This window comes from Cucurbita pepo, chromosome 10 (genome assembly GCF_057944985.1).
Source record: "Cucurbita pepo subsp. pepo isolate OVF chromosome 10, ASM5794498v1, whole genome shotgun sequence".
Taxonomy (NCBI): Eukaryota; Viridiplantae; Streptophyta; class Magnoliopsida; order Cucurbitales; family Cucurbitaceae; genus Cucurbita; species Cucurbita pepo.
In genome coordinates, this window is record NC_141807.1 from 7,617,229 (window position 1) to 7,631,576 (window position 14,348).

The 14,348-nt window shown below is 33.9% G+C and overlaps 1 protein-coding gene across 1 annotated transcript in view; it reads left to right on the plus strand.

Annotated features, from left to right (window-relative positions):
* Positions 1-14,348, plus strand: part of LOC147790529 (uncharacterized) — a 59,978-nt gene that overhangs the window by 44,518 nt on the left and 1,112 nt on the right. The gene's annotated exons all lie outside the window — the stretch shown is intronic.

Below are 14,348 nucleotides of genomic sequence, written 5' to 3' on the forward strand. Positions count from 1 at the left end.
CTATCCCCACAATCATTAGAAATGAAAATTCATCACTAAAGATATTTTCACTGATTCATTGAGATTTTAAAAAGAAATAATAACTAATTTTTTTATTGAAAAGTGAGGTTATGCAAATAGAAACAGGTGCGGTGAACGTGGAGATCGAACACGAGACCTTCAAATCTTGAATCTGACGCTCTCCAAACTGAGCTATCCCCACTAACATTAAAAATGAAAGTTTGTAAGTAAAGGTATTTCCGCTAATTAATTGAAATTTTAGAAAGAAATGATAACTAATTTTAGATTGAATAGTTAAATTGTGCAACGTGAACCATGTGTGGTGAACGTGGATCGAACACGAGACCTTCAAAGCTTCAATCTAACGCTTTCTCAACTGAGCTATCCACACTAACGTTAAAAATGAAATTTCATCAGTAAAGGTATTTTCGCTACTTCATTGTAAATTTAAATAGAAATAATCACTAATTTTTAATAAGATATTCAAGTTATCCAACTTGTATAAGGTGGGGTGAACTAGAAAACGTTAGGTATTTCCGATAATTCATTGAGATTTCAGAAAGGAACAATGACTAATTTTAGATTGAATAGTCGAGTTATGTAACTAGAATCAGGTACGGTGAACGTGGAGATCAAACACGTGACCTTCAAATCTTCAGTCTGACGCTCTCCCAACAGAGCTATCCCCGCTAATATTAAAAATGAAAATTCATAAGTAAAGGTATTTCCGCTAATTCATTATGTTTAAGAAAGAAATAATCACTAATTTTAGATTGAATAAGCAAGTTATGTTTTTAGATTGTATAGTCAGGTAATAAACTTGTATTAGGTGTGTTGAACGTGGATAAAATACGTGTGACCTTCAAATCTTCAGTCTAACAATCTCCCAAGCTACTCTTGCTAACATTAAAAATGAATATTCATCAGTAAAGGTATTGGGTACACTTCTGGAAATTCAACAAAAGGCAATAGTATTAGACCGAGATGCCAGCAAGGAGTTAAGGAGAATGAGTCTTTCGGCCCTTGTTCAAGACTGAGTTGTTCAATCAGGAATAGGAATCGGAGTTTACAGTTAAAGAAGGGAAGGGAATACAGGGGAAGGAGCTTGGTGTTCCATTCCCTAAAGGGGCACATTTTGGGGGGAGTACTTTTAAGGTTTTCTCTTTCGGCTTTCCTATCCTGTCAGCTAATTCATTGATTCAAAGACTGCCCTCTTATCGAAAGGGAATCCAGTGACCTGGGTAGTGCCTTAACAACTGAATCAGTAGTATCAGCTACTCAATGAGAGGGTATATGTGATAGATTTTGCAGGAAGCTGGGATAAGTACCTACCCCTTATGAAATTCGCTTATAATAATACTTTCCAAGCCACCATACAAATTGCCATATACGAGGTTCTTTATGGACGAAGATTTCGATCCCCTATCTTTTCGGAAGAAGGGGGGCAAACGACAACTATTGGGCCAGAGCTGGTGCAAATTACCAATGCCGCAGTCAAGAAGATTAAAGCTAGGATACAAACCGCACAAAGCCGAGAGAAAAGCTATGCAGACCTAAAGCGTAAGGACATGGAATTGTAGGTAGGGGATCATATATTCCTAAAGGTAGCACCCCATGAGAGGGGTGCTCACATAGGGTAAAAAGGGGAAGCTAAGCCCTAGGTTTATCCGTCCCTTTGAGATATTAGAAAGGATTGGATCTGTGGCCTATAGAATTGGGCAATGCCCAAACTTGTCTTCAATACATAATATCTTTCACGTATCCATACTACGGAAGTATACCCTAGATCATTCACATGTACTGGCTCATGAAACTCTCTTCTTGAGAGATGACCTAACGTATAAAGAAGACCCGATTCAAATAATAGACAAGAAAGTCAAATGATTGAGAAACAAGGAAATCTCTCTCGTTAAGGTCCTATGGAAGAATCATAGAGTAGAAGAAGCCACCTGGGAAACAGAAGGCAAATAAGAACCTTGAACCCTGACCTATTTTAGCATAAGCACTTTCGATGACCAAAAGTTTTCAAAGGAGAGGAGAATTTGCAACACTCAAGGTCTCCAATAAGAGACAGTGTATAATCCCTACTAGGTTGTATCTAGAAGCAAAGAACAAGTATATTTGAAAAAAAATTAAGAAAATGGTACTTTTTCTAATTATTATAAACTTCGCGAATCATTAATTTTTTTATAGAATAAGAATTACAAGGTGCTTAAAAAAGGAAGGCTCCGATCGGAGAAGACTTTTCTGGCAGAAGATTCAGAAAAATCAAGAATGAAATTATAGAAATTCTAGACGTTTCAATGGTAACGGAAAATCCGTCTATAAATTATTTATTAGGGTAGGCTATTAGGGGCAAGAAGCAAGCTTAATCGAGTACCCAATCGAGAGATACAAGTTTTTTGTTTTGGGGTATCGTGTTCATGGGTTTACCTCGAATTCGAGAACTATAGTCAACTATTCGTTTCCAAACTTGTTCCTGCACCTTCTAAATAAGTTTACCCATAAGTTTGGTGAAGGAAAGAGGTCCTCAAAGTGCTAGTAGGTTTTCACACGAATTAGTCCACGTTAGGTTACCCTATAATGTTTTCCTAAGCTAAAACCTCGACTCCTAAAGCCTAACCCATGACATTATGTATAAACCTAGGTTCATCAATAATCCATGTACCAAGTACCTAGAACTATGTGAATAACATGCTAAATAAGTTGCTAGGATCCATACCCAGAAGTAACCATTATCTGCATTACGATGTGTACTAAAAGGCCCCTATTCCTCTTTAGGTAGGATGTCCTGCAATATTTATCATGAGCTGGATGTTATGATAGGTCTACCTTTCTCATCAGCTAAGCGAGATGTCCTGCACAACGATTTACCAGTAGAATTACATGATTATGACGACACCACTCATGTGTTCATGGGGAGAAAATTGAAGGTTATTTTAGGGGAAGGTTTCAGGATCAATATATGATACATGACACGATGACCTCTTAGTTCTAAGATCCTTAAAACATAACAAGATGTAATATCCTAGCTTAAGGTCGCGATTAAGAACCTACTAGTAGGCTACTTACTAAGTTTTACTCACTCCATGTTTATCATTTTTTTTTCAAGTAACTAAGAGTTGGTCGTGGATGAGTGGACTTTGGAGTGTGGGCCATGGACTAACTTCTATTTTTAATCTAGTATTTTTTGTTCTTCTTTTGAGTCTACTTCTTATTTTGTGTTTGTAACGAATATGTATATGTAACACCCAAAAAATGAAGAAAATTAGCTCCCATAAGAATAAGCCACTCGTGAAAGACCGAAACGATAGAAAGGAAAAAAATTAAAAGATTAAGCAATAACAAAGGACTTAGTCAAGTCACTCGTGTACCATAACAAGTGATTTGAAGGAGTTAAAGGCCTTTTGAAAAGGATTGGAAAGGAAAAAGTAAATGAAAAGGGCAAAAAAGTCATTTTATCAATTATCAAGAATCTTTCCGGATTTGTAATTCCTTATCTAGAAGGAATCTCAAGATTCAAAATAAGCGAAAAATGATCAAAAAGCGATGAGGAATTTGTAGAAAAATTATGGATTTTTCGAGAAAAATAATAATAAAATATTCGGAAAGTGGCAAATTACCAAAATACCCCTAGAAGAATGGATAATTACAGAAACACCACTATAATTAGAATCAGAGCATCTACCGTGACCATCCGAGCAAAATCCTTCAAACTCAAATTTCAACCGTCGGATCTCCTCAAAACTTTGATATGATCTAGAACGAACACGCATAGATCATCACATCCAACGACTAGTATTCAAAGTCAAGGTCGGTAAGGATATGATCGGAGTTGATATCTCCAAAAAATTATCCAGAATGTTCGATCTCTAAATAACGAAGATTCTGGAGCTCTCAATGTCGGTTTAAGCTCCTCCTATAAAGTCTTAAGTAGGAGCAACAATACGGAATAAGAATCGAGAAAGGCCGATCTCCCAATCGAAGACAATAAATGTTTAGATTATGGGTCTCCTACTCTCAGATTTCTTCCAAATTCGAGAGCAATCCTCCACCATTTCTCTTCAAACTTATTCCTACCGTTTCTCAACAAGATTACCCATAATTTCTATGAAGGAATAGAGTGCTGAAAGTGCCTAGAAACCATTCCCCCAATTCAATCAGCCATTGAAGAACTTCAAGAAAAACTTGAAAATCCAATCCAAGGATACATGATGATTCGTCGAGCAAGAATGATTCCAATCAGTCTCTGCACCTCCAAGGAATGCTTCCATAGAAGACCACGAAGAAAAATAACCTCAAGAGCGTGTCAAATTGAAGGAAATAGGTTTCGTAATTAAATTGGGGATAAGAGTCGAAATCCTATCTATGATCTCTTTTCCTTCAAATTAAGGATTCCTCTAGCTTTAGAGGAAGAAATTGAGTAAACTTGATGAAGGAATCGAGAGATGAAACATCGTAGAACAAGCTACCCAAGAGATCGAAAATCTGGCGTTTTGAGTGAGTTGCATACCGAGAACGATTTTCGAAAATTATGGTCTTACACTCAAAGACGTTCCTCCAAACCAATTCCTTTAGCCTGAAGAAAGGATATGGAAGAGGTTCAATGAAGAAATAGGGCCTTGAAACCCTAGAATCGGCTACCCAATAAGAAATCCTTTGTTTTATCTCCAGCAATAAATTAGATTTTTGATGAACTTTGGAAGCGAATATCTTAGGCTACGATCCACGAGAAGGTATCAAATCAAATCCCTAGCCCTTCCTTGTAATACCCATCTTTAAGTTTCACGAAGAAATCGAGGAGAGAAACGCTGTAAATGTGGCTGTACAGGCCGAGTTTCAGATGGCGGCGACGCGAAAAATGCTAATCTTCTTCCTGTTCAGAGGAAGAAAACGATGATATGGCCAGTTCAACTGAACTGTCCAAGTCAACTCAAAATTTGACATTTTCTCGGGTTTTCTCAATTTTAACCCCATTCTAGACCGATTCTCATAGAAAATCTTATGGTTTCAGAAACGTCGACGACGAGACAAGTAGCCACCTTGGACTTTTTGTTAAGAAATACTCGTAGAAATTGCTTGGATTTTCATATGAACCCTAAACCAAGTATGAATTAAGGATATATGAAAGAAAAACCCAAAGAAACATGAGTTAAGACCCTGAACCGATCAAATAGCTCGAGATTTAAGTAACGTTAAAATAACCCACTATATGAGCTCGCTACATATCAAATTTTAATACTGAGCATATTATATTATGTTGAGGTTAGATATGAAATTTGGTGGTCATTGGATAAGGATAAGTAGTAAACCAAGAAATGGTGTAAAATGACCATAATGCCCCTAAGGTAATTTACCTTCGGTTCATGACCTAGATGACCTTCAGACTCATGAGCAAACTCAGGTAATTAATAAAATATGAGCAGCATTGCTTAGGGCTATTATTTATAAGAATATTAAGTATAAATTGGGTAACAAATTATTGTTTTCAACTACATGTCATCTTCAGATTAATGAGCAAACTGAGGTGGTTAATAGAACATTACGAGCATTGCTTAGGGCTATTATTTGTAAGAATATTAAGTCTTGGGACGAATGTTTGCCACTCATTGTTCTCTTTTTAAAGTTGCTTACGGATTTAATCCACTTACGCGTCTTGATTTACTTTCTATTCATTCTAATATTTTTGTGAGTAAAGCCGCCACAAGTAAGGCAAATGGGATCAAAACATTGCATAAAGAGGGGAAGGAGACAATTGAGAAACAAAAATTCAATGTTGCTTCAAGAATTAAGAAAGGATGGAATGAAATCATTTTTCAAACCATTAACTGGGTTTGGATACATTTTCGCAAGGAGTGATTCCCATCTCAAAGGAAGACAAAGTTACATCCAAGAGGGGATGACCCTTATCAAGTCCTTGAAATAATTAATAACAATGGATATAAAATGATCTTCTAGGAGAATTTTCAGCACAATGTTGCTGACTTGAGTTCTTTTGATGTAGGTGATGATTTTCTGATTCGAGGACGAATCCTTTTGAAGAGGGGGAAGATGATAAGGATCACGGTGTTCCAAATGTTCCAACTGGACCTATTACATGATCCAAGGCCAAGAAGATTCAACAAGCATTCATTCTTCATCTACAAAATTGGATAGGCTCGGTTCAACTATTATTTCATGTGTTACAAGCTTATTAGATTGAGGAAGAACCATTTGAAGCTTCAGAAGTGAATATTTACACAGTCGAAGGAGAAAATGAAGTTGCAAGCATTATTATATGAGTTGTTAGAAAATTTTATTTATTTTTAATTTCATAAAGTTTGTAATGGTAGAATTGTCAAATTGACTTTGTTTTTTTTTTTTTTGTTTTTTTTTTTTTTTTGAGATTTAAGGGGATCGAGATTAAATCCGCCCACTAACTTCTTTTGTGGGAGACTATAAATACACACAAATTATTATGTAAAAATGAGATTTTTGATGAATGAAATTGATCTCTCAAGTTGAGAAGTTCCCCTTCGAAATCCGAGCATAGCCATGCAGGCAGTCACGCATTGACATTGTGTGGTTGAGTGAAATTCTCAACCTTCTACTTATTTTTGGGATTTTTTTTCTCGGTATTCATTGTAATTTATCCTGATACAAACAAGTTTATTCTTGTTAGGAATGTATTAAGCACATGGATTTTTTAATTATGGTGAACTTTTGTATAAAACAAAGTAAATACAAATGGAGTAACATGAGATAGAAGTAAACATAGTAATAAAAAAAAACTACATAAACTTAAAGGAAGTTAATCCCATTTTACAATATATTGTTTAATTGTAGTAAAGAAGTAGTTTTGAAAACTAGCCACTCCATATCAAAAATTTAGTTGGGTGTGAAATTTTGCTTAAAATTCAAATGTTTAAAAAATATATATATATATATATATATATATATATAGTTATCTAATGGGCCTAATTTTTAACATATCTATCCCAAAGGAATGCATGGGCTCTAGTGGCAATGCTGCTTCAATGGTGTGATAGACCATGTGAAGTTAACATGACAATAATAGTTAGAACAATAATAGTAGGTTCTAAAGCACACAAATATGTGGATAAATTTCATATATTGAGGTGGGATAAATTTCATATATTGAGGTGCAGAAAACATATACACACGGGCAACTAAAAATGATAGATCCACTATAAGGGTATTTGGTCTAGTGGTATGATTTTTTTTTTTTTACAAATTAGGTGGAATGAACAAACAAAAATAATGAGTTTAAAATTACCAAACAAAATATCAATTTTCAAATGGAATGGAGACATAAGACCATTCGAAAAAAGAAAAGGACAAAAGAAAAATATTAAATACATTTTCAACTAATGAATTTGGTTGAGATATTATGCCCAATATAAGAAAAATATAGCATTAACTAATTTTCATAGACACCTATGGATCCTTAGCATACTAAAATGACTGTTATTATTGGTATCAAACTAATAACAATTCATATCAGCTAAATCTTCCAATTGATAATTAGGCCAGAGAAAAAACTTGAATTTATTTTTATATCTAGCAACATGTTTGCTACTTTTATCTAAAACTTGATCACGAGTTTTTTCTTATTTGCATTGTAAAATTACGTATTTCTATGGATATCATTTCTATTTTTAGAATTGAAACAAAAACATGTGGATAAATTTCAAATATTGAGGCACATCAAAGATATGGACCAACAACTAAAAATGATAGATCCACTACAAGGCATTTGGTCTAGTGGTATGATTCTCGCTTCGGGTGCGAGAGGTCTCGAGTTTGATTCTCAAAATGTCCCCAACAATTATATCAAATTGAAGCATGCAATATAATAAGATTTGAAATAGGTTTTATAAACCTTGAACTAAGAAGTAATTCAGATGGATATTTGGAAAGAAAAAAAAAATATATATAATTTAATTATAATTTACCTGTGTCTTTATTTATAACATGTTAATTTAAGAGAGCAAACAACAAGAATAAACAAAAAAAAAAGGAAATTTGTGTATGTATGATTCTCTTCAAGTCTTGGAAACTATGAGGATTCCTCTCCTTTCTTGACATAAAGACTTACTTTTTCGGGACTTGGACTATAAACAGTCATCTACTCTTACTCCTACTCCCTTCTCTAAGAATCAACATAGCATAATCATTCCATGAAGGCCGAGGTAGTCTTATAAAAGAAGATGAGGGTACCACTTTCAAATCATTCCATGAGGATTGGAGAAAGTTTTGTAAAAGAAGATGAGGGTACCACTTTCTATTGCAGAATTTCTATGTGAATAGAGAATAAACCATATTCTTGGGAGATAAGATAGAGTCTCGAGCCTAACTTCAAAGGCATTACACAAATTGTTCTATGATATTTTTTCTAGGAACTCTTTGTTATGTTGTCCGCTGAAGGTTTCAGAAAAGGGACATAGATTCTCTATTGCACTTATCTCCCAATAGAAGTTTTACCTAGGTCATCTGTCGTCACAACCTTTTTAAGGAAGATGCGCCCAAATAACCAGTGAACAATACCATTTAAAGAAGTTTCGGAGAGAGAGAAGAGGATTGTGATAGAAGTTGCCCTAGGTAAAACTTTTTTAAATGTCTTAGCCAATCATGACCTCATAATGAGGAGTCTCTTGGACAACAATAACATATGGACAACAAATGTCTTAACCAATTGTGACGATCATGATTGCTCAAGGCGTGTCGCCCAAATAATCGGTAAACAATAACATTGCTCAAATAACCGCCTTGGACAACCAATCGTTTACAAGAATGGTTGAGACATGCAACATGCAACCACAGGCAACACGCCTTGGGCAATCATGACTGTGACATCTGCCCCCACACAATTTATTGGATGAGGTTGACTTTAGGTCTCTCGATGCGCTTCCAGTTGATCTCATAATGAGGAGTCTCTTCCAACCTACTAGGTGCTGTTGAAAATCACTTCTCGATTTGTTGAGTCTTCATGTCTTCTCTATTCGTGTCTTTCCTACTTTCTTATGGATAACTTTAACTAGTCCATAGTATTTTCACACCAGTTTTTTGTTCTTGTTGCTTTGAACTTGAAGTTTATCTAAACTTAATTTATATGAATTTATTTTTCTTGAAATTATTGTGGTTGACGCTTCCGACTGACCCTTCTCTTCATCCGTCTAGATGATATTTTTGTGTGAACATGTGTTGCTTCAGTGGTTTGTTTCTGTCTCCCTTCTTCAGTATCTGACCTTGTTTTTGTCTCTTCTGGTGGGGATAAATCCATTATCTGACCTTGTTTTGCGTCGTGGTGTTCATGTAGTGGTAACAAGGTTTCTATTGAGGTTGGCTCACTTGAGCTCCCCTTTTCAATTACAACAGTAGCAGCAAGCGTAGATTCATCATGGCTATGATTCTTTTTCAACTGTAGTATCGACATTATTTTCAACCTTCTTGGTTGATGGATGTTTTTCTGAATAATCATCGGGTTAGACTCCATTATTACTAGACATTTTGCTAGGGGCATGTAAATGACTTTGTGCTTCAGCAGGACGTTCAATCCTGACACGACGTCGAAGTCATCCATTTCAACTATCACTACACAATTTGCCTAGTCCAAGGCTCCAGCTTGATTAGAGTTCTCATTGTGACTCTTGAGATAGGTAAAGCTTCCAATTTGACGGCGTTCATCTTTCTTGTATCTTGATGCCAAAGGATGTTAAAATATTTTGCATCGGTCTCCATCATGAGTTGTGGGTGGCTCTAGAGTTGACAATGGTGTTCCTTACTACTTTGTGCTTTACCCAAACCTCGACATACATAATATATATATATATTCATTTAACTTTAACACATATGGTCCATGAAAGAATTGTAACTCTTATGCTCATTAATATTATAATGGCTACTACCTCAATTATAACCTAAAGTTGATAATTGATGTCCAATTAGCCAACCCTAAATTTGTAATGTGGAGTGATTGAAATTACAATGGAAGTAGTTTAAACTCCTAGTACCTTAAAGGAAGTTGGTCTCTTCCAATAAAACACGAAGTTCTCTTTAATATCATTAATACAATGGAAGTTCCCTTCTCTTGAGCTCTCACGTCCACCTCTTTGCCCTAATCAATCCTTGTTGATCTCCTTTTCTTTCTGCTGTCAACAGCTGCTGGATTAGGGTTTTCTTCTTCTTCTCTGGTTTCACAACAGAGGCTGCTGCTGTGTAATTCGATTTTCTCCCCAAAATGTGGCTCCTCTCCTCTTGGTCTTCTTTTTCCTTTTATATTGAGCATGGGTTCCACTTTAGGGCTGAAAAAGAATAAGTAATCCACATAGGATGTTCCTCATTGGGTAGTCAATGACCTACTTGAACTGATGATGTGGATTTAAAATTTCTATGTCATCCCCCAATTGTTTCCAAATTTGCTACTCCCACATGGTTTAGCATAAATGTCTGAAATTTTACCATATAACTCAATTAAATATACAATTAAGATCGATTTATGCCAAATCATATTTTTTTCATGTTAGACCGCAATAAACAATTTCATGCTCACTAAGTAGAATAAATGGGTAATAAATAAGAAAATGGTGAATAAGAGTGCAATATTAACTATAAAAAGACTTGATATAACTCTACTTTTAGAGAGTTATCAATATTATAATGGCTACCACCTAAATTAAAACCTAAAGTTGATAATTGATGTCCAATTAGCCAACCCTAAATTTGTAATCGTTGTGGAGTGATTGAAATTACAATGAAAGTAGTTTAAACTCCTAGTACCATAAATTTCTCTTTAATATCATTACTACAATTATGCTTCATCTTGAACCTACTAAACATGAAACTAAAACTGCGTTCAATTTAACTCAATTTTATTGTCATCTTGAATGACGTGTAGGATATATTCTTGATTTACCTCGATATTTCATATTAGTTAAGCTTTTTGAAAAATCACAATTAGACAACAACAAAGATGAACTTGGGTCTATTTATTATTTTAAAGAACATTTCTTTCTCCATCTTATTCCTAAAAACTTTGCAACTAAATTCATATTATGCGAAGAAACAAATTTTGTACTCGCAAGAAGTAAAATATGCAACTTTAACTAAAATTTCATCTAAACAAATTTTATTGCCATACAACATAGATGACAATTATAGCCTTCAAACAAAAACTAGAATAGTTGTGGTGAACGGGATAGAAACTCTAGTGTTCATCCATAATATACAACCACTACCTAAATTATGACCTAAAAATTTGAAAACATAAGTTGTAGTTGAAAATTACATAAAACAATCCCCTAAATCCAAGAACTCTGTCCAATTAGTAAATCCTAAAGATAGTAGCTAACATAGAGTAATTGAAGCTCCACATGAAGTAATTTAAAGTTCCAGTTACTTAACTAAAGTCTATCTCGTCTTTAATGAAGCATGAGTTGCACTTAAGTTCATGAAATGTTTATAGACTCCAACTCTTAGTACTATTAATGCAATTATATTTCATATGAGTTTGTCATAAATCAAACTATGGTACATTCAATACAACTTCATTTTCTTGTCATACGAAGCAAAATAGAAGAATTAAATCAAACAAACGGATGAACTGAGCCGAATAAATCCAACCCAACCCAAAGTGATTAGTTTGATTCATTTGTTGGGTTGTAGTTTATTTGATAACACTTGCATATTAGAACAATTCAATATTACAAGCCTTACTTACAAGTAAAATACTAGACCATCAACTTTTTGTTTTATAGTCCAACAACCACTCAAGAAAATAGATTTCAAACTTGAGAGAAAAAATATATTGAGTAGGAGTTAAAAATGTTGTGTTCTTTTTAGAAAGGGCATTTGGTCTAGTGGTATGATTCTCGCTTAGGGTATAAGAGGTCTTGAGTTCAATAATTCTCGAAATACCCAATACAACTTAGTGTATTATCATTTAATATCATTTACTTGTGTACTCCACGATCTATGTCTCAACCTAGTATATTATCATTTATGATAATGCTCTTAATATCATTTACTTGTGTAATATATGTCTTAAATGGAACTAATTCTATTCTTTTTTATTCTCTCTACCGTAATTCTATTCTTTTTTATTCTCTCTACCCTAATTCTATTCTTTTTTATTCTCTCTACCGTAATTCTATTCTTTTTTATTCTCTCTACCGTAATTCTATTCTTTTTTATTCTCTCTACCCTAATTCTACTAAAACTTACACTAGAAAATAAAAACTTCTATTCTTTTTTATTCTCTCTACCGTAATTCTATTCTTTTTTATTCTCTCTACCGTAATTTATTCTTTTTTTCTTCTCTCTACCGTAATTCTATTCTTTTTTCTTCTCTCTACCGTAATTCTATTCTTTTTTCTTCTCTCTACCGTAATTTATTCTTTTTTCTTCTCTCTACCGTAATTCTATTCTTTTTTCTTCTCTCTACCGTAATTTATTCTTTTTTCTTCTCTCTACGATATATGTCTCAAAAACTTACACTAGAAAATAAACATAACTTTTATTCTTTTTTCTTATCTCTGTAGTAATTCTATTATTTTTTTCTTCTTTCAAAGGGAACTATCAAACTATAACTTAGGCTAGAAAATAAAAAATAAAAACTCCAAAATAACTTTTATTCTTTTTTCTTCTCCGTACAGTAATTCTATTCTTTTTTCTTCTCTGTACACCATATATGTCTCAAAAACTTACACTAGAAAATAAAAATAATTTTTATTCTTTTTTCTTCTCTCTATAGTAATTCTATTATTTTTTTCTCTCTCCATAGTAATTCTATTATTTTTTTTCTTCTCTCTACAATAATTAATTCTAGAAAATAAAAATAACTTCTATTCTTTTTTCTTTTCTTTGTAGTAATTCTATTATTTTTTTTCTTCTCTCTACAATAATTAACTCCTAGAAAATAAAAATAACTTCTATTCTTTTTTCTTCTCTCTAGTAAGTCTATTATTTTTTCTTCTCTGTACCGTAATTAACTTCTATTCTTTCAATAACTTCTATTCTTTTTTCTTCTCTCTACAGTAATTAATTTCTATTCTTTTTTCTTCTCTCTATAGTAATTATCGCAAACCCTATGTAAATAATTTAACAGCGGTCTAGATCTAAAAGATCTAAAAGATATAATAATAATTGCTCATGGATTTCATTAATAAAGAAAATAAATGAAATAATGATGATAAATTCCATAAACAACTTAATATATAGTCGTTAATAATGGCATTTGGTCTAGTGGTATGATTCTTGCTTTGGGTGTAAGAGGTCTCGAGTTCAATTCTCGGAATGCCCCTCCAAAAGAAAAAAAGCACAATTTTGAAAGAAAAAAAAAACAAAAAACAAAAAACAAAAATAGTTATCAATGGGGCCTAATCCTAACCCGAAGGAAGGAATTTTGAAAGAAAAAAAAAACAAAAAACAAAAATAGTTATCAATGGGGCCTAATCCTAACCCAAAGGAATTTGTGGCAATGCACCTTCAACAAAAAACAAAAATAGTTATCAATGGGGCCTAAATTTGTGGCAATGCACCTTCAACAAAAAACAAAAATAGTTATCAATGGGGCCTAATCCTAACCCAAAGGAATTTGTGGCAATGCACCTTCAACAAAAAACAAAAATAGTTATCAATGGGGCCTAATCCTAACCCAAAGGAATTTGTGGCAATGCACCTTCAACAAAAAACAAAAATAGTTATCAATGGGGCCTAATCCTAACCCAAAGGAATTTGTGGCAATGCACCTTCAACATATATAAATTTTTCATATATTGAGGCACGAAAAATATATAGACTAGCAACTAAGAAGTGTAGATCTAATTGTGTGAGAGGTCTCAAGTTTCAGAGAGCCATAGGTTCGAATCCTGTCACCTTGATTATAGATCTAATTGTGTGAGAGGTCTCAAGTTTCAGAGAGCCATAGGTTCGAATCCTGTCACCTTGATTATAGATCTAATTGTGTGAGAGGTCTCAAGTTTCAGAGAGCCATAGGTTCGAATCCTGTCACCTTGATGTGGTATTCTAAGGGGCCGAAGTTTGTGGCAATGCACCTTCAACATATATAAATTTTTCATATATTGAGGCACGAAAAATATATAGACTAGCAACTAAGAAGTGTAGATCTAATTGTGTGAGAGGTCTCAAGTTTCAGAGAGCCATAGGTTCGAATCCTGTCACCTTGATTATAGATCTAATTGTGTGAGAGGTCTCAAGTTTCAGAGAGCCATAGGTTCGAATCCTGTCACCTTGATGTGGTATTCTAAGGGGCCGAAGTGCGCCTATCCGTGGTCAGGAAGGCAGGCGAACCGCGCACACTGAAAAAAAAAAAGATCTCCTTTTCTATC